At 53.6% G+C, this 20,770-nt stretch overlaps 1 protein-coding gene across 6 annotated transcripts in view; it reads right to left on the reverse strand.

Annotated features, from left to right (window-relative positions):
- Positions 1-20,770, reverse strand: part of SBK1 (SH3 domain binding kinase 1) — a 49,765-nt gene that overhangs the window by 9,446 nt on the left and 19,549 nt on the right. The window contains exons 2-3 of one of the 6 annotated variants that reach the window (XM_089895970.1): positions 14,189-14,404; positions 8,808-8,998 (exon numbers count right to left, since the gene is read on the reverse strand). The exons of 2 other annotated variants lie outside the window; for them this stretch is intronic. The gene's annotated coding sequence lies outside the window, so the exon portion shown is untranslated. Of the gene's footprint in view, positions 1-8,807; positions 8,999-14,188; positions 14,962-20,770 lie in introns of those variants that run through there. 3 more of the 6 variants (XM_022588436.3, XM_030763664.2, XM_022588437.3) reach the window with 3 other exon arrangements.

Below are 20,770 nucleotides of genomic sequence, written 5' to 3' on the forward strand. Positions count from 1 at the left end.
TAGCTGGGTGACCTTGAATGAGTCACATCACCTCTCTGGGCCTCAGCTTCCACATCCATAAGATGAAGAAAATAATAACAGTCATAGCAGGGGCTAACACTTAAATGTACTCACTACGTCAGGCCCTGTGTGGCGGATAAACTCATCTCACTTTCACAATTCCATGAGGTAGGTATTATTATTATCCCCATTTTAGGGGTGAAGAGAATGAGGCACAGAGACTGAATAACTTGCCCAAGGTCATCTAGCTACTGCTGGCATTGGCTCCAAAGCTGGTGCTTTTAACCATTATTTTTTCCCCCAAGTCAGAATGTGTGAACATCGCATCCGTATCCCTCAGTATCTGAGTGGGGAAATGGAGACCCAGAAGAGGATAGAGCCTCAGCCAGGGATGCGCATGCCGTCACGGAGCTCCTGCGGAAAGCCAACTGGGTGCCAGGCACCAGTCCAGGTGTGCCACGTGTATGAACTCAATCCTCACAACAGTCCCCGAGGCAGGTGGACCAGCTCCTTTTTCAGGTGGGGACTTGAGCCCAGAGAGTGAAGTGAGACACATCAGCCTCACTGGTGGTTGAAGGCATAGACGTCTGGCATCAGGGGGAACTTGACCTAAAAGTATTTTACCTTCGTCTTTGTCACTGCCTCCACCTGGAGAAGCAGCCGAGGACCTGACGGCCGTGAACTTCCTAGCACCAGGCAGCAGAGGTCCTGGCCAACCTCCATTCACCCGGTGTAGCTGGTGCTGCATCCGTGCACACTCGAGCTGGCTGTGCTGCCCCAGGGGACCCCACGTGACCTACACTCAAGTGTGTGCCCTCACTGGCCCCGAGGGAGGCCCTCGATTCCCCATCTGGGGTGCGGAAGGCAGGAGGGTGTCACCCTGTCTTCATGGCAGTGGTCGTGGCCCTGACCACAAAGGCTCTGGCCCCATGGGCTGGGTCTTCCGCCACAAGCTGGGAGGGCCACGGTAGTGGGGGGGAGAGTTTCCCAAGTAAGAAGCAAGACCGAACCATCTACCACTTCCTGTTGGCAGGTGGCTCAAGCTGGGTGCCACTTTCATGAAAACAACACCCAAAGCGTAACCCAACTCAGGCCTACTTTGGGACCCCCCTTCCCCACCACATGCACACACGCAAACACACACACACACGCAGTGCCAGTCTGGCAAAATTTCACTCACTGAGTCCTCATAAGTACCCTGAGAAGAGGGCAAGATGCCTCCCATTTAAAAAATCAGCTTAATTGAGGTATAACTTGCATATCACAAAACTCCCTCATAGCAAGTGTATAATTCAATGATTTCAGTAAATGCACAGAGCTGTGCAACCATTGCCATGATCAAGTGATGCTTTCTACTTTATGGATAAAGAGCAGAGCCCCAAGAAACCTCTGACTTACTATGGTTATGGCAAAGATGACTTATGCCATAAGTCATGCAAACCATGACTTACTATGGTTATGGCAAAGATAGCCAACTGCCCATCAAAGCTTTGTGTTCTCTCTTCTATAATACAGAGCTGTTTTGGAGGGTGGCTGTCAGCAGGGAACTACATTTCTCCTCTCGCCTGCTTCCAGGTGTGGTCACCTGGTGTGGCCACCTGTGACTGGTTTTCCCCAGTGGCATGGGAACAGAAATGAGGTGTCACTTCTAGGCTGGAGCTTTTAAGAGTGGCTAAAGTTTCTTTCTCTTCTTCTGTGGCTTGATGCAGAGGACTCCAAGACTCTAGAAGATGGTGGTGGAGCTACAATATAGGAGGAGCCTGGGTCCCCTGGGTATGCGAGGCCTCCTGCGGATGAGGACTACCTGCTCTGTATTTTGTGAGCCAGAAGTAAACTTGTTAGGCTGCTGAGATATATAGGGCTTATTTGTTACAGCAGCTAATACGGCCCTAATTCAAGAGTTATGTAGCAAGTAAACAAAAGAGCTAAGATTTGAACCTCAGTGTTTTCGACTGCCTGGAATGTGGCCAGACAAGGTAACCTGGATGGTGATAACACTGGCAACCAAGAATCCAGTTATAGGAGTAGGTGGAGGGTGATCAGCCTGTGAAGGGAAGGGAGACTGCTCTTACCCTGTCTTGTGGGAGGATAACAATACTGGCAAATATTTACTGTTTACCATATGCCAGGTGGTACGCTAACAGTGGATTAAATCATTTAATCGCAAGATGTCTCAGAGGCAGGTGCTACTATTATTATCCCCACTTTACAGAAGGGGATACTGAGGCACAGATGGGCTGAGTAACTTGCCCAAGAGCTAATAACTAGCAGAGTGGGATTTGAACTCCGGCTATCAGGCTTTAGATCCCATGCTCTTATATGCTGTGTCCTGCGAGGCTCCTACAGGCAGACCCGGGCAGACAGCAACTCAAAAATGAGACAGTTCAGTCTCACAGCCTCACAGCCTCACAGCCTCACACAGGGAGGAAGTGCGTTCTCTGCCGCTGGGAGCAGAGAAGCAGATACTGGAAGCCCATCTGTTGGGGGAAATCAATGCGGGGTGAGGCTGGACCGAGTCAGCCAGGCCTTACTTACTCTCACTCTGGGAGTCTAAGATTCTCTGTCCCCATGCCCGGGTTCCCTCTCTCAGGTCGCTGGACCCATGCTATGCCCTTAGCACAGGCAAACCCCAAAGGTATCCTCAACAAAGCCCTGGCCTGGAAGGATGCCATTAAATAGTGATTGTGCCTGGGTGGGTCCCCTCTCTGGCTCTACCCTATTATTAAAAATCCCTGTGAAAAAGCAGCCACGAGGTGGAATTTCAGGTACCGAGTGGGGACACGGAGCCCCTCTGGCTTCTCTCACCTGCTTCACTTTGCTTCGCTCAAGGGAGGGGCTGGAGCTTCATTCCCTCAGCCTGCGTGGCTGAGCCAGCTCCCCACACCCTGCATTCTCCGCGTGCCCGCCTCCCTGTTTCTCCCCTCTAGCCCTCCCCACCTACGGGGTCAAATAAATTGTCTCAAGACCAGATTTGACCTGATCCTTGCCTTGTTCTGCATTTTCAGTGGTTCCCTGTATCGGCCTGTGGTGTTTTCTCCTGCCCAGCATCACTTTCCCTTTCCCCAGGGAACGGTCCCTCTCTCAGTCCGGTGGTTCAGTAGGGCTGTCCCCACTCTGGCTTTAAGCGCAGTTCTGACCCAGGGCCGGCCAACCAGGGGATCCATCCCATCCGCCAGGTCACCGTTGACTGGTTCAGAGATGAACACGTGACCAAAGGTGACCCACTGAGATCTCGCCTTAGGACTTTTGCTGAACTTATCAGGAAAGAGATACCTTCTGACCCCTGGGCTGCAAAGCTGGAGGACATGGGCCTGGAGCTGCTGGGGGCTGGCTGAGCCACCATGAGGGCAGCACCTGACCGAGAATGAAGCAACAGAGACAGGCAGAGCAGAAAGATGGAAAGACTTCTGATGGTCCAGAGCACCTGGCTCCAGACATGCCGAAAGCCAATTATATTCCTGAATGTTTGTTTCATGAATTAATACATTTCCTTTTTGGCTTAAGCCAGTTTGAGCGGAATTTGGCTTAAGCCAGTTTGAGTTGAATTTGTGTAGCTTACAGCCTAAGGCCTCCAGACAAGCATATCTATTTGAGCCCAGGCACTGTGCTGGGTGCTGGCACAGGGTGAGTAGGTTAGATAGAGGGTATGAGATAGAGGGTATGAGCCTACAAATCAAGGAGGCAAATAAAGGACTCAGATAATCATGAGGCCAGGAAGGCCATGATCAGTGCTCCAACATTTCCAAGAAGGGTCCTGGCAGTGGGGATCAGGGTACCTTCCCGGAGGAGGTGACACCTTAATGGGCCTTGGAGGGGATTAACAATCTAGCAAGAAACCCAAGAGCTCCTTGAAAGCAAGCCCCATGCCTTAACCATCTCGCTATTCCTAGCACTTAGCCAGTGTGTGACAAATGCCCGGTGAATAATTCTTTATGTGTTTGGGGAGCTGTAACTTTTTATATCTTGGCTTTCCTGAATGTGACCCTGCAGGCACATAGCTATTTTCCCAGGGGCCTGCGTGAGAGATCATTAGCCCCATTTTACAGGTGCAGAGACTGATGGCCAGAAGAGACAGTGACTTGCTCAAAATCACATATAAAGTTAGTGGCAGGGCTGGGCTAGAAGCCAGGGCATCTGCAGGGCAAGGTGCGGTCTCGCTCTAACAGCCCCAGCCCCAAGCACAGCGGAGATGGGAGTGGTTGTGAGTGGCACTGGCCACTGTGAACAGAGAGGCTGGAGTGCTGCGATGAGAATGATGAAGAGGATGGAGAAGAAATTTACAGTAAGAGCTAACACTTAAGGAACCCCTGTCCTGTGCCAAGTCCCTCAGGTAAATTAACTCGTCAAATCCTCACAACATCCTGTGACATGGGGACTGCTATTCACTCCAATTTACAGACAAGGAAACTGAGGCACAGAGCAGTCATGTCACTTGATCAAGACCATCCATCAAGTGGTAGAGCCAGGATTCAAATCCAGGCATTATCACTGCAGTGTCCAAAAGCTTAACCACTATGCTTTACTGTCTCTAAAATGATAGTTAAAATTATCATTTATTTTCTCAGTTGCCAATTCTTTACATTGCTGCTGCCATTCAATCTTCACAGCAACCCCATTTTACACATAAGGATGCTGAGGCTCTCAGGGGTTAAGCAATTTGCCCAAGGTCGCTCAGCTGGTAAGAGGCAGAGCCAGGAATTGAACCTTGAATGACTCCTGCTCTATCTCCCTTTTCCTACTCTTGGTCTCTGGTTTGCAGCCAAGGCCTCCCTCCAGCCCCATGTCTTCAGCACCACAGGTGTGGACAGCACCCGGGCCAGCCCCGCACAAAGTGCAAGGCTAGGGGAGGCCCGAGGAGGCTGGGCAGAAGGATGGAGGAACGGCTGACAAATCAAACCCAGACCCCCGGGGCTGAACAGGTATGTATGGATATATATACTGCCGTTTATTTAACCAACTGATAGATGTTGGGTGTGCTCAACCTTTTGCTGCCACAAACAATGAGTAGCCTTGTACATCAGTCATGTTGCAGTGTGCAGGTGTGTCTGTATGATCAATTCTAGAAATGGGTTGCCAGGTTAAAGGATGAGTGCATTTGGAATTTCTGCAGAGAGCTCGATGTCCCCCAGAGGGCTGTTGCACTGGCCCTCCCCCGCCATGCAGGGGAGGGCTGCTTCCTGGTGGAACATAGCAGCTGCTCCCTGCTCCCTCACCCTCTCTGGGCCTCCATATCACTTTGTTTAGCACGTTACTTTGAAGTGGGGGAAAACAGGAATAAGTTCCTCATTTGCTTGCATGTGCATAAAGTAACTCTGGAATCAACCAGACGCTAATGAAGGCGCCGACCACCCTCAGCACTCACTCCCACTGGCCTGAGTCGTCAGCAGCAACCTTCTAACTGCTCCCCCCCACCCCCCCAACCCCAATCTCTCCTTGACACAGCAGCCAGGGAGCCCATCAAACCCCAATCAGATCACATTACTCCCCAGGTCAAAACGCTCCACTGGCTCCCATCTCATTCCAAAGTCCTTACAACGGCCCTCAATTTACCCCTCTGACCCGCCTCCTCCCTCCCTCTGCTCCAGACACACTGGTCTCCCTGCTGTTCCCTGAACACGCCAGCTCCCCGCCTGGTGGCTGTTCCCTCTGCCCCCAGACATCCACATGGCTCATTTCCTCCAAGTTCTGCTCAAACAGCACCTTCTCAACTAGGGCTATCCTACTGCACTCCCTTTTCCTGCTTTATTTTTTTTCCCCAGTAGAGTGTATCACTGTCTAATGTAATGTCTACTGTGAATGTCTCTTTTCCCACTAGAACTTAAGCATTGGGAGGGCAGGGACTTTGTTGGGCTGGTCTTGTTCACTGCTGTACCCCCAGCAGCTAGCACAGTGCCTGGCACATAGTAGGCACTTAATAAATATTTGGTGAATGAATGAATAATGAATGAATGAATGAATGAATGAACAAATGAATGTCTGAGAAGTGGAACTGAGCAAATAGGGGCAGGGCGGGAATTAAACTTTTCACTAGGTACAATCCTGTTGGGTCTGGGGGGTGTAAGGAATCAGGCATGGCTGGGGGTCCAGACAATGCCAAGGGAGAGTGTGAGGCGAGGTTGTGCCCACCCACCCAGGCTCCGCACCCCAGGGTGGTGTCCCCTGAGAGGGGCCTGGGGAGGAGTGGTCCAGCTTGATTGCCCTGAACTTCCACATGGAGCTGGCCTGTGCTCAGGAAGGTGGGGGCAGCTGGGAGCCCCCTTGACACCCACCCCTGATGGGAGCCCTCCCCCTACATCCCGAAGGCCAGTGCCCAGTCTGGTTCTCTGCCACTTAACACCTTCTCGGAAGGGTATCCCCGACCCTCATGTTTTTTACCCCAGGGCAGAAATCAGTTCACGTGTGGGCTCTGCTATTTGCTGCCAGGGAGTGGGGGGGTCCAGAGCTGGGCCCTCTCACCCCAGAAAGAGGCCTGTGAGTTGCTTGGGTAAGCTCTGGCCTCTGCTGCTGGTCCCCAGGGAGCCCTGTCCAGCTCCCCCGCCCATAGTTTTCCAATCTGTGAAATGAGCCATTTCATATCCCTTCATGGGTCACCGAAGTCTCAGTACGCTTTCCCCTGAAAAATGTCCCCAGCCACCACATTCACACTTCTACATATAACACCAGGGGGTCAGGGCCCCAGGGAGCCCATAAGAAAGTCCAGGTAAGTCCTCTCCCTCCCCTTGGTCCTTTGACACAAATACAGACTCTGCCAAACATTCTATTCAGGGTCAAAAGGAGGAGGAGAATATTCTCAAGTCTTTTCGTCTTCCCTCATGGTGCAAATTCTGGCTACATCCCCTCTTGCTGTGTGGCCTAAGCTGTGGGGTCATACACCTGCCTAAGCCTCAGTTTGCCCATCAGTAAAATGGGGTGAGAATGCCTGTTTAACATGATGGGTTTCTGTAAGAATTAAAGGGGCACTTCCTACAGTGCTTGGCACAGAGCAGATGCTCAGGAAGAATCTGCTGGGCAGAGGGGCCTGAGACCTTGGTTCCGTCCTGGACCCCGACAACTCTGCACCGTCTTGAGTGAGGCTGTACTCTCACTGAATCTTGGTTTTCTATGCTGGACATGGGGGCCGTTTTGGCTTTGCTAAATCTTACCCCCAGAACCTGCCTGAGCCAGGAAGGACCTTGGAGATCACGTGGGCCAGCCCTGACATTTCCCAGGTGGGAGACTGAGAGGGGGAGCTGAGACTTTCCCAAGATCAAGCAGCAGAAGCTGGAAACAACATTCTTCCCACTGCCCTGCCCACCAGGGGCAGCCTGGGGTTCCCCGTGCTGCCGGGCTCCGCTTCTGGCTCCAGCCTCTGTCTCAGCCTCCCCTCCCAGCTGGTGCAGTCTGCCCCTCCCCCAGGGCACATCCTTGGTGGTTATGAATAGCTGATGCTGCCGCCCGCCTGCAGCTGGTGCCCAGAGTTGGGACAGACCCTCCAGCCAGGCCCTGTGGGGAGGTGGGAGCCCTGGGCCTCCTCGTTCCCAGCCTACCTGTGGCAGCCCCTGTGGGTGTGGGAGGAGGCATGAGCCTTGTTGCTGGGTGACGTGGGCAGCCCGGCACTCAGGGGCCTCGGCTGGGTGTCCACCAGTGGACAGGGGCCGGCCAGTGGGGAGATGGCTGGGTGAGCAGAGGCTCCCTGAAGAGATGAGCCCTTCCTTAGCTAAGGCCTTCACCTGTCCGCCGTTCCCTGAGCCCCTACTGAGGGACGGAAGTGGGGATGTAGCCTAGCTTAGGAGCCTGGAGCCCAGATTCAGCCACCCCTGGGTGGAACCAGGTCACCAGCATGAAATTTTGGGTAAGTCACTTACTTTCTCTGTGCCTCCATTTCCTCATCAGTAAAATAGGGTTAATAATACTTTAAATAGGTTGAAGTATTATTAATAATAGCTGACATTTATGAGCCACCTAAAGTGTAAGTATTTTATACAGATTGACTCATTCAAACCTCATAACCATCTTAGGAGAAGCTGCTATCGCTATTCCCATTATATCCCTCACAGCTCAGGAACCCGAGACTCAGAGAAGGGACGATTAAGTAACGTGTCCAGTGGCACACAGCTAAGGCGTGGCTTAGAGAGATCTGCCTGGCTCCAGAACATTCAGTAAATATTTGCCAAGCACCTACTATGTGTTTGGGTCTGGAATACATTCACAAACCAGACAAACAGCCCTGTCCTCAAGGACCTTATATTCTAATTTGGAGACAGACAATGATAAAGGTAAGTAAGAGATGTCAGTCAGACAGTGAGAAGTCCTAAAGGGAAAAACAAAGCAGGGAGAGGTGAGGAAACGCCGGGGGTGGGGAACAGGATTGTAGATGGTGGGGTGAGGGGGGTCAGGAAAGGTCCCTGAGAAGGCTACAAGCACGTGGAGACTGGATCTTGTAGGAGAAGAGCCCTGCTGGCAGAGGCAAGGGGGGGATGGCAAGGGCTGTGCTTGGTGCGCTCATGGAACAGTGAGGAGGCCAGCATGGCTGTGGAGTGGCGGGTAAGGGGCAAGGGGCCAGAGCGGAGTGTAGAGGTAAGGGATGGGGGGCAGTGGGCAGGGCCTTGGAGGCCATGGCGAGGACCTGCCTTTCACTTGGAGATGCATGCCAGACTCCGGACCTGGGCAAAGCCTTCCTGAAGCCAGCCCATGTGCCAGGCCCTGAGAGGCCAAGAGACAGCAGGAACCCGACTCCAGTGCACTCGGAGACCCCCAGTCCAGCCCCCAGCAGCATCCCACCACTGTCCTTGGAGGGGCTGAGTGAGGAAGGAATAGGGGAGCCTTACAGACTTCCTTCGAAGATTCCTCTGTGCTGCAGCTCTCGGCTGTCGTGGCCCCAGGTGAGAAGAGGTGTGCGGGCAGTATGTCCAGGAACGCAGCCAGGGCCCAGGTTAGGTTCTGCCGGGTCCTTCTGGCTGGCCGTGGCCTGTGGACTATGTGTGAATGATGGAAGAGCGGGCAGAATCTTCTCCGAATCCTAGATATGGAAGCTTGAGTAAAGACCTTCACCCCGAGCCTCCATTTTTTTTTAAAACTGTACAAGTGGGACTACCATTTCTGCTCAGGGCTTCAGGGGACTGATAGTAACAGCAAACCATAGAGGGTACTCGGTGCCATTCATAGCACTCTACAAACCCTCATCACTTAATCTTCACTATGAGCCTACAAGGCAAGTACTAGTATCATCCCCCGTTTTGTAGTTGAGGGATCTGAGGCACAGAGGCTAGGCACCTGGCCCAAGATCACACAACGAGTTTAGAGGCTGTGCTTTTGGCCACTAACCCATGTTAACTGTTGGCCCCACTCCCTCCCAGACACACTTGGGTTCAGGGCTGGCAGGTACCCAAGCTCTCGGGATGGGATGATCTCCCTGCAGGACTGTGGGCTCCAGTTCGAGAGTAGGAAGCCTTCCTGCTATGTTGGGGGGCCCAACAGACCAGAAGCTACCCTGGGGCAGGGATCTGTGCAGCTTCAACAGGGCCTGACCAGGAGGAGGACGAGGCAGCTCTGTCCTGTCCAGTCCCCACCCCTGCCCCTCAGGGCCATCCCAACACCCAGAGGCAGGTGGAACATTCTCTGCCTCTCCCAGGACTGGCTAAAGCCACAGGGAAGGAGAGCAGGTGCAGTGGGGAGTCGCAGTGGCTGGACCCACTCATTTGCATACCCTGCTGCGGGTGGCAGAAGTATTAAGCAAACACTTAAGTAGCAGGCAGAGCTAAAAGTGCTTTATCATTTAATCCTCCCCACAACTCCAGGAAGGAGCTAGTATTGATATTATTCCCATTCTACGTGAGCAGAAACTGAGGCACGGAGGACACTGCCTCATCCAAGGTCACACAGCCAGTGAGCGGTCGAGGCAGTCTGATGCCAGTTTCACCGAAACCTTTGGGGGTTCACAGAGCTGGGCTCAAATCCCCACTCTGGGTTAAGGAGGTGCTGCTCTCGGTGCTAAATGAGAAAGGATGTCCAGTGGCCGGTGTGGGGCACTTGACACTGAAGAATGCTTCCCTCCAACCCTGATATTACATGGTTCCCTGAATGGGGCTCAGCGGGGAGTCTGGACTTGTCCCCTCTCCAGACTGTGGCCAAGCTATATGGTGGGTGGAGGGGAGGATGGGGAGAGGGTGGACAGGAGAGGAGAGGGGGCTCTAACGGGCCCCACCAGGCCTAACGCCACAGCTTCCTGAGACCTAGAAGGGGGACGAAGGGAATAGGGGAGGGAGGGGGTAGTCTGGAGAAGACTAGATCTGTTGGAGATGCTGGTCCTGGCTCTGGCCAGAGGCCCATCTGCCTGGAGGAGGAAGCCTGGGGACAGAAGCCTGGCAGGCACCTCACCTAGAAAGCAGCTCTGGGCAGGAAGAGGACCTCGACTACAGCTGCCATATGTATGTCTCACCCCTCAGGCTTGACTCTCACCCTACCCCACCCGTAGCAGGGGCAGGTAGGTCCTTAAGCACCACACAGAACTGCCTCTCAAACACCTGCTTCACCTTTCCTGGGGACCAAAAGCCCTCTGGCTCCCCCAGAACAGCTATAGGAAGACCAAGAAGACATTACCACCAAGGGTTACTTACCCACTTGCCAATGTGCCCTTTCCAATAGGAGCCAATAGTTTCTGAGCACTTTTTACATGACAGACCCTGTCCTAGGCCCTTTTCATGCTTTAGCTCACTTAATCCCCCTGTTGACCCTGAGGTAGGTATTATCCTTGTTTTCCACATAAGCAAAATGAAGCTCAGAGAGGTTAAGTGACTTGCCTGAGATCACACAGCAGCTAAATGGAATTCAGACCCAGAAGTCCAGAGCCTGTGCTCTCAACTGTAGTGCTCTGCTGTCTCCTTTGGGCTCGGGCTGCTGTAGGCCTTCATCCAGGAAGATGGCACACTCCCTTCCAGGGCCATGCCCAGGGGCTGGGGCCCAGTGCTGACTCCTGACCCCTGGCTCAGCTACTTAGTATCACTCACTGGTTTCCTTAATGTTTAGTCATGTATGTCAATGTTTTTGCATGACTTCTGCATCTAGGCCCGCACGTCTCCTGCCCGACCAAAACTACAGCAGTTTGGACTCAGTCCTAGAAAGTTAGAACAAGGAGGAAGATTATGGCTGAGAGAACCTCTAGTCCAATTCCTCCCTGACACATGGGTAAACTGAGGCCCAGAGGGCAGACCTCCCTCAAGAGTCCTCAGTAGGACCTGGGTCTAGAACCTTGGACTTTTGCTCCCGGGCAAGTAGGACAATTAAAACAGGTTTTTGCTGGCTGAATCCTTCTAATCTAGAGGAGGGGGCACAAGATGGGGCCCAGAGTGGAAAGTGGGACCAGGCTGGAGATGCTTCTGGCTGGAGGAATCCAGGCTCACTTCACCACTTAGCCCTAAAAGCCTCGGAGGGACACTGCTCTGTACAGGTTCTAACTTGGCCATGGGGGAGGCAGGAAAGACACATGTGTGCAAACACACACAGACAAAGGTCACCCTCTGAGCAAACATTTTCTGGCCTCTACCCTAGGCCTGCAAGACCAGATGCCTATAAGAGGGGCCAGCAGGTCATGGAAAGGAGTGAACAGGCCAGGTGGGGCCTGGGTCAAGCTGCAGGGTGATAGCCAATCTAAAGAAGGTTGTCATTCTTTGGTTCTCGCCTGGGCTTATCACAGCATCTGATTTTTCAAGAGGATCCAAAAATCAGTATTTGTGTGTGAAACTGTATGTTTGTTTAGCATTGGCAACAAATACAAACATGAGAAAAACACTGTTTGGATCAACAAAATGTGTCTAGCAGTTGTGTTTTACAACATGTGCTACACAATATGCTGGGCTCTGGGTTAGACAAAGCCGATGCAGCAGGGAGGGCGCAGACCTGGTCCCGCCTCCTGGAGATCGGAGATCGGAGTCTGGATGTGGAGACACACTCTCACAGCACACACAGACACGGGCCACCGTCTCCCAGCCACCAACCATCCATCAGTCTAACTCTACTCTCCACTCTGTACCAGCCCAGGTCAGATCAAAAGGGGAGGTGGAGAGCTGCCCTTGAGCCATCCTATAGTGGGGCTTTCCAGGTCAGGGGAACAGCACATGGTAGAGGGAAGGACAGACATGAGGCAGAAGTAGAGGCTGGAGAGTGAGGAGCGGGAACTGGCACTCAGGAGGTGGTTTCGGGCCACACTGCAAAGGGCTTTGATGCCGCTTTATTCCAGACTCAACGGGGAGCCTCTGCAGGTTATCGAGGAGGGAAGATCTTACTCCCTTGTCCCCCTCTGGCCTCTTGATGGTTTTCCCTAGTCACAGTGACTCAAATCTCCACTCTTTAGCCTCTCACTCCACTCCCTTGCTGGTGGGTCGTCTGACAAGGCCCTGGGCTCTTGGGAACCCCCCAGGGGAAATGAACTCCTTTAGAGATGGAGAGGACACACCTGGATGCTTCTGCCGCCCAAGGGCGATCCACATCCACCCCACCGGCTACAGAGTGAGTGGCCCACTGCCGTTATCTCTGGGAGATGCCACATGCTTGCCCAAGGTCACCCAGTCTTCAGGGCAGTTGGCTCCCCCCACAGCCTGGGCTGAGGGGGACTGTCTCAACTGTCCTTGAATTTGAAGGTGGGGCTGCCAGGGCTCTGGCCTGGAGCTCCCCAACCTCTTCTCTGGCTGATCACATCCTACCCCTTAGGTCCATGCCAGCAGCAGGTGGGGGTGGGGGCACTTGGTACTGGGAAGCGGGGAGAGGAGTAAGCTGCTGCCCAGGCTCAGTGCCCCCAAGTCTGCAGCACTATGTGGGCCCCAGGGTGAAGTGTGGGACCAGGCTGGGGATGCAGATCCTGCTGAGGATCAGGTGCTTCAGGAGTGGGGTCAGAACCAGTCAGCTGGGCCTGACCAGACCCACCCCAACTGATCCAACCAAGCACAGCCTGGGCAAATTGAGAACAGCCCAGACATCTGATGAACAGGAAAGATCAGGAAAGAGGATGAAGTGGGAAAAAGGACCTTGACTCCAGGGCCTAGTACATCACAGACACTAGCTAAAGGTTTGTTGAATGAATAAGTGAACAAAGGAACTCCTGGTGGGGCTACCTGTGCTCAGAGTCCTACCTTCTTCAGCATCACTGCTCGCCTGCAGAGGGCTCAGAGAGAGGAGGCTGGTGGAAACGCCAGCAGCCCAGAGTGTGTTCCCTCGGCATGGTCCAGTCCCTTCTTACGATCTCTGATCCAGAATTCCAGGATAAAACATCCCCTGGGCCTCTCATCCTCCCATGAGCTGCAAGGCCTGGAGTTCAGGACCACTGAAGGCCAGGCTGGGGTACTGCTCTGTACACCACCTATAAAGCTACAGCGAGAACCTAGAATGGTTCCTTGGTTGTCCAGGATACACTGACCCCACCTGAGGTTTGGCCCTGGGTGTTTTGGAGGTCAGGAGCAGAAGGGAGGGCCTTGGGTTTGCTGCCCCTGGGGTACATGGGGACAGAAAGGTGCCCTGACCTGAAATGGCTTCTTCTTCCAGACTTCCTCCCTTCCCCAGAAACCAGAGCCTCACTTTGGAAAGGGCTTGTCCCTTCCTGTCCTGAAGGGAGCACGAAGCATGGCCTGGGTGAAGACACCCCTTCCCAGCCTGGGTTGGGGGCAGTGGAATCACAGAGAAAAGAAGGGAATCCCACCCATTCTCTCAAACACACCCCTTCCCTGTCTCTCGCAGACAAAGACACACACCCAAAGCCCCATCCATCACCCTAGGGCCACACACTGCAGGCCCCCTCACCTGTGGACACCTCAAATCTTCTCTTCCCAGGGGGGGACTTCACTTGAGAACTCAGCCTGGCCTTTGGGGGAGGGGTATATACACTCCAAGGACCAAGGATCCAACAGCTCCAGGCTCACAATTTTGGGGGGTGGACTCCTCACCCTCTTCCCCCTTCTCTGTGGCGCAAGGGTCTCTGCCACCACTCCCCCGCAGGGCCGGGAAGCTGTGCCCAAACCCCAGGGCCGGGGTGTGGGGTGGGGGAAGGGAGAGGAGGAGGGGGCGGCTCCTCCAAGCGAGACACAAAGAGACGTCCTTCAGCCTCGGCTCCATGGCGACGCTGGGGAGGGGGCGGTGCGCACCCAATACTTCCTTCCCCACCTGCAGGGCTAGGGACCTCGGCGGCCACTCACCTGCTGCCCCTCACCTGGGCCCGGCTTACCTGGGCTGGGGCCGCGGGGACGCCGCGGCAGGGGGCCTGGGCGCCGTCTCGGTTTTCGTCGTCAGCCCGGCCCGGGGGGCTCAGGGCGCCACAACCATGGGCTGGGATGAGAAGGGCGCCGCGAGGGGCTCAGTCGCCCCAGTCCTGGAGCTTTGGGGGGGGGGTGTCCCAGAGGCCTCTTGCTGGTGAGGGATAGCTCTTGCTGTCCTCGGGTCCCTAGATTTGGGGTTTCTGTGAGCCGGAATCGGGGAGGGGGGGAGGTCTAATACCCCTGATCTAGGGGCGTTCTGAGCTGGGTCTTCGTGTCTTGAGGTGTGGAGTTGTAATGGCCAGGATCTTGAGAAGGGGTCCCCACAATCCCGGACAGGGGGATCACTGCGTTCTAGGTCTTGTGGGGGCCCAGACTGAAGAGGGGGTGTCTTCGCGGAACCGCAGGGAGGTCGCTGTCTTCTGAATACGGAGGTAGTCTCCGCCTTCCCCGGCTGGGGAATAGCTCTGTGTTGGATCTGGAGGGGCCACCCGCTTTCCTAAGGGTCTCTGGGTCCTGGATGTGGTGGGGGGATCCCCACGCTCCCCGGCTGCGGGGGCTTGCAGAGTCCCGGCCACCGCAGGAGCTGGGAGGAAGCCCCTCAGCCGCTGGGGGGCTCCGTCGCCGCCGCTACGAGCAGCCCGGCCCGGCGGTCCCGGCCCCCGGCCTGGTCCGGGCTCTGGCTGCGGCTCCTGCTCGCGCTCCGCCTGGTGCTCGGGCCCCGGCCCCGGCGCCCGCCCGGGCTGCGCTCCATCGCGGCATCGCGGCTCCGCCCTCCGGCCTGCGCGCACCTGCCCGCCTGGCCCGCGGCTCCGCCCTCTGGCTCGCGCGCCGCCGCCCGCCCCTTTGTCCGCCCCGCTTGGCGCGCGCCCTCGCGCACGCGCACTAACTCCGGCGCGCTCGCGCCCTCCCGCCGCGCCCTCCAGCCGCGCGCCGCTGGGCGCAGAGTCTCCCCTCACGGCGAGAGTAGCGCGCGGCGCCCCCACCCCGCCTTCCGGCCGCGCTGGGTCCTAGCGCCCGAGGGCTGCTTCTTTCTCCTCCCATCCCCGTCTTTTCTAGGTCAGAGCCCACAAGGGGGCGAGAACGAGGTTAGAGAGGAGTCGGGGGAGTCTGAGAGGGTCACCTGGTCCAGCCTCCTGGCTCCTGCGGGACCAGACTGCCCCAGACTGTCCCAGTCTGTTCTTGTGGGGCGGAGCCTGTCTTTTTCAAGGAGGGAAACATCTAAACCCTGCAATCCGATGTAAATTCATCCATCCATCCATCCATCCATCCATGGGAGCAGAACGTCAGAGAACTAACTCAGGAAAGTACTTAGGAAAGAGGTTGTAAACTGGGGCCTTGAAGGTCATGTCCAGCCCAGGTTGCGTTTTTGACCACGGTTGTAAACAGGTAGTGGTTAGTCATGGGATGCAGCTGGGATTCACAGTGCTCACCAGATACAAGGGAAGAAAGGGGATTCCAGGCAGCGCCATGTGCAAAGGCACTACCCAGGTATGAAGGACTATCGTCTGTTTGGTAACTGGAAATTGTGACCTGGAAGGAAGTGGGGTGGATGAGGATGGAGATGAGATGGGGGCAGCTCAGCCTCCCAGGCCCTATTTTCCTCTTTCTCAGCCTCACCCACACTGTTTCCCTGAAGAGAAAACCCCTAACACCCCCTGCACCTTCCCTATTTGTCCACCCAGCACACTCTTCCCAACCACTGCCCGCCCCCGGCCGCCCCCCGACTGTTTCTAGAAGTTTTAGAGCCAGGGATTGCAAACTCAAGTACTTGTAGGTAATATAGTGACTGGGGTCAGGTGTAACGTGATAGGGAATGGTGGAGATGAAGCAAACGAGCATCATGGGCCCTGGGTGGACAGATGATTTTTCAAGCAGGAAATCCATATTCTAACATACAATTGTCCAACTTTTAAATGTTTGAAACTAATTCCCCAAATTCAAAAATACCGAATGGGCCAAATGAAACATTCTTTGGGGCCAAATCTGGCCCGTGGGCCGTCGGTTTGCAACCTCTGCTGGGGAGAATATTGCCTTACTTCCTAACTTGTCTCCCTCCAGCCTCTATTGAAACTTAAAAAAAAAAAAGAGTCCAAGTCTATGTGATCATCAGCTCCGTAAAGTACAAAGTAGATTGGGTTGCTCCCCTACATAAAATTGTCAATAACTCCCTGTTACCGCCAGGGTGAAATTCTAACCTTATCCGGGCATCCCAAGCCCTTAGCCTTTGGGGCCTCCTACCTTTCCCCTGCTGAGGCCCCCTCTTCTCCATTCAGCCTTGACCTCAGCCGGTATTCCTAGAACGTCTGCTCTCTTGTACCTCTGTGCCTTTATACATTTTGTTTTCTCTGCCTCGAACATCTTTCCCCTCTTCTTTGTACTCCAAACAGCTTTCCTCCAAGATACCTCCTGTATGTCTGTCTACCTTTCCTCTCTGCTCCCTGTCCTGGCAATGTTCCCGAGTTTCAAATTTCATTCGGTGTTCTGATCCTCTCCAAGTAAGGCCTATTGTCCCAAACAAATGAATGGAGGGGTTTGAGTTATTGGGCAGGTAGTAGAGGGAAACTAGAGAAAGAAGGAAGGGAATGTCTTCCTTCATCTAACAAATGAGTCCCAGAACATTAGCATTTAGAGAGTAGTTCCTCTTTTTACAGGTGGGGAAACTGAGGTCTAGAGAGGAGCAGAGGTAGAATCAGGCCTTGAAATTCTCCCAGCTATGGTTATCAAGGGTAGTGCTGTTCAAGGCCACTTTCCGAAGAAGCCTTCCCTGATTCTTCAACTGGGGATTTGATTCCCACCCCTGTGATTAGTAAAGCTTTGCCAAAATGCATTGTGGGTAATCAACACCCCCGCTCCAGCTCTGCAGGGAGGGAAGTCTTGGTCCCCAAAGGGGGCACACTCTTACCAGGGGACACAGCAAAGGTCCTATTAAAATTTAAGCTATGGCTGCTTGCCAGGGTACTCTGGACTCCGTGTGTTCTGGGACCAGCAGGCAAGAAGAGGAGTCACTGTCCTGGCAGAAGTAACTGACCCTCATTAGTTATTAGAAGTTACTAGAAGTACCCTGATCAGTTACTAGAACAAGGCAGGGCTGCTTTTACAAAGTGGGAGCAGAGAGAAATACATGTGGAACCCAGTGATCCATTGAAGTGATCCATTGGTTATGATAACTAAGAGTTTAGACCCCTCAGGACTGAAGGGTTGGGTCACACCGTCCGGTGACCCATCAAGACCTGCCAATGTAACAGTTGAGGGTATGGATAATTGAGAATGGATGGTGGAAGGGGAATGGGATGAGTACCAGTTATGTCCCTGAGATCAAGTGCAGCAGAAGGGAGGGGAGCTGTAGTTGGTTCCACTGATCTCCCTTTTCAAAGTTTCCCCTTAGAAAGAGAGGCTCATGACATCCACAGAAGAGCCATGTGGCACAAGGGGTGGGATGTGGCAGCCCTGAGAGTGCACCACCCAGATCTCTGACTGCAGGGATGGTGACTCTGAGGGCAGCAGCTGTGGAGTCTGCAGGGTTCACAGAGAAGGCTCCTTTGCTTCCCTCCAGCCCATCCCAGCCAAAGACTGAGTGCAGCAAAGACTCTTAAAGCACCCAGTTCCTGGGAGATACAGGGCTTCTCTGATGGGCAACTTGACATCAAGGACTCTCCATTGGATTTGTCGGAACTTCCTTAACATTGCACTGCAATCTAAGACTCTTCCTATCCCACCTTCCTTCCTTTCTTTCCCTTTTCCAAATATTGGATCTATTTCAGTCTGACAGTTCTCCCAGCCTCCTCTGGCTCCTTCCCTATGTTCCCGCCCAAGCATTTTCCCCAATAAATCTCTTGCATATCTGACCCTGTCTTGGCCCACTTCTTGGAGGACTGAACCAATACAACGTATGCGAAGAGAGGAACTAAAGCAGCTGTGTGTAACGCTGCAGCCCTTTTTCCCTGACGCCCAGAGATAATCCACTCTGGCCAGCTCACATTTTGCACCCACAGCAAATGCTGCCTTTGCAAGAGAGGGTCTTGATGGGTGTCACTTGGATAGCAGGACACAAACGTAAACCTTAACTGTCACCTCCATAGCGACACGGGAGGAACACTGGAAAACAGAGACCTCCACTGAGGTTTCCTCTGCCCACACCCCTCTCCAATGCTGACATGTCCTCATGGTCTCGGACAGTCCGTTGCTGCTCCCTGCACAGGGAAGCATGTGAGACCTGGAACCACAGGACTTTTGATGATTTTGCATTTTTCCCTTGGCTGCATTTTCTATTCATTGATGTGTCAGAAATTTCTGTTACTGTTGGGGGAAACAGGGAAGGAATTGAGAGTCCCTGTCCTCTAGAATCTACATAATGTTTCAAACTATATCGGTTTGGGTACCTCTACCAGCTGCACTGAAAGGGCTCTGTTGAGACCTTGTCTTGGCCGTGTTGATCATCTCCATCAATGAACAATGACGGCCTTTGGGGGTTTTCCCCAGTGTACTCTATGTTCTATGATGGTCCTTATTGCATCTGGCCCCAGTCATGACCGGGAGAAGACGTTCCTGGCTTGTTGGTCTGCATTATGATCGTCTTGTACAGGAATAATTTCCTCCCCCGGAGGGCCACCATCATGCCCAGGACATTGCTGCTGGCGACTGGCTCACGCAGCACGATCAGGGGCCCTGGTGGCATTGGTGACTGAGTAGCTCAGAGAGCTGATCAGACTTAGGATGCCAAAGACAATGCCATTTGGGGCAAAGGTACAGAAGCTGCCCACAGCCAGGAGCGGGAGCATTCAGGGCCGCTGGGAGACACAGGTCAAGTTATAGATGATAAGGAAAACCAAGAATCCACCTGAACCCACAATGGACCAGAAAGCAGACAGCAGGGCAGCCCCAGCTGTATGGCAGCTGGAGGCGATGGATCTTTGAATCTCTCAACACCTTTTCAGAGAAAATATTCTGAAGTGAGAAACACAGTGTGTTCTAGCAAGAGTCCTGATGGGCTCTCCACCTCCCGGGTCGAAATACAACTCTGTGTCCACGGCCAGCAGGATGCCACTGATGATGGGAAGTACAGAGTGATGGTAGTGCAGAGAGGAAAGAACCCTCTTCTTTGTGACACCTCAGAGCTGCTGAGTTGTACTTGGAGCTGCTTTGAAGGGAATTCTGTCCCTTGCAGCTGAAAGCGTGCCAACTGATTTGAGAAGACTAACTGTGGTTGCCCTTGGGGATGGAGTCCAGGAAATGGGACTGGGGCAGGGACAGATCACGGGAATTCACCTTTGCCTGTCATGTTTTATTATTTTTTTATTGAAAACATCTGACACAAATATGATAAAATGTTAACATTGATTCTAGTTGCGGATATGCACAGGGTTACACTTTTCTCTATTTTTTTAAACTTTTTTTTCAAAATAATTAAAAATTAGTGGGAGCGTTTTTAAATGGGATCTTGAAAAAAGAGAGGAAAAAATAATTTTTTCACTGTGTGACTGTTTTCTAAAGCCAGGTCTAAGAACCATCTGAAATGATCTCATCTCTCGCTCTCTGAGGAGCACGGGAATGAGTAGTACATTTGGCTCCCTGGCCCCCTGCCACCTGCTCATGGCGGATCTGAACGCCTGTGTTCCTTAGGGATGGATGTGGCTGTTTCTCTGGGACATAGTGGAGTGAGGATCTGATAGGTCTTTGCCCCTCCCCCACCATGCTTACTGCAGGGGACCTGGGAGCATCTTCAGAACAGAGGCTACTCAGAGCCTTGTCAGTCTCTGTTCCTTCCTCAGGGATGGGTCACCAAAGCCAGCCCCAGGAATGTAATAGACATTTGAAAGGAAGAAAGTGCTGTCTTGTACACATCCCTGGAGGGCTGGCTTTAATGATGTCCTAGTTTGGGTTTCCCAGAAACAGACCCTGAGAGAGGGATTCGATATCCTGTGGGGTTTTTTTGGCAGGTGATCCCAGGTAGGGGGGTAGAGAAAAGAGACAGGAAGGCAGTGACAAATCACCACTGCAGGCAACTGGAGGTGAACACACGGGAGCACTCTCAGAGACAGTGTAGAACATGCACGGCCATACACTAAACATGTATGATACCCCAGCTCCTGTCGGTCACTGGTGAGAGCTGCTGGGCAGGGGTGCAGGCCCCTGTGGATGTGGGCAGAGCAGGCTGGAACAGGGAAGGCCCTCAGGAAGAGGGGCCAGGATACTGGCAAATAGAAGTTGGGAAGGGGCCCAGGGAGATCCAGGCGGGGAACGGACAGTGCCTGCCACAAATAACCAGCCCTTCGAACAGGGCCCTGGGGGTGGCTTGACGCCCATCTATTCCAAGTAGAGTGGAATTCTGTTACACAGCATCATCTGTCCCCCATTTTTAGCAACAGAACCGCAGTTTTCCTTTGGGCACTCACATTCCTTGACGTACCCTTCCCTACTCATTAGGGCTTCTGAAAGTGGGGCTCACCTGTTCAGCTCTAGGGGTGGGCTTGTGACCCAGCTCCCGCCAATGAGCATATACCAGTCCCCTGGCCACACTGATTGTTTCTGAGACGTGTCTGTGCCCCATGCCA

This window comes from Delphinapterus leucas, chromosome 15 (assembly GCF_059928025.1).
Source record: "Delphinapterus leucas isolate spDelLeu-1000000601 "Yukka" chromosome 15, BTC_Dleu_Yukka2, whole genome shotgun sequence".
NCBI lineage: Eukaryota > Metazoa > Chordata > Mammalia > Artiodactyla > Monodontidae > Delphinapterus > Delphinapterus leucas.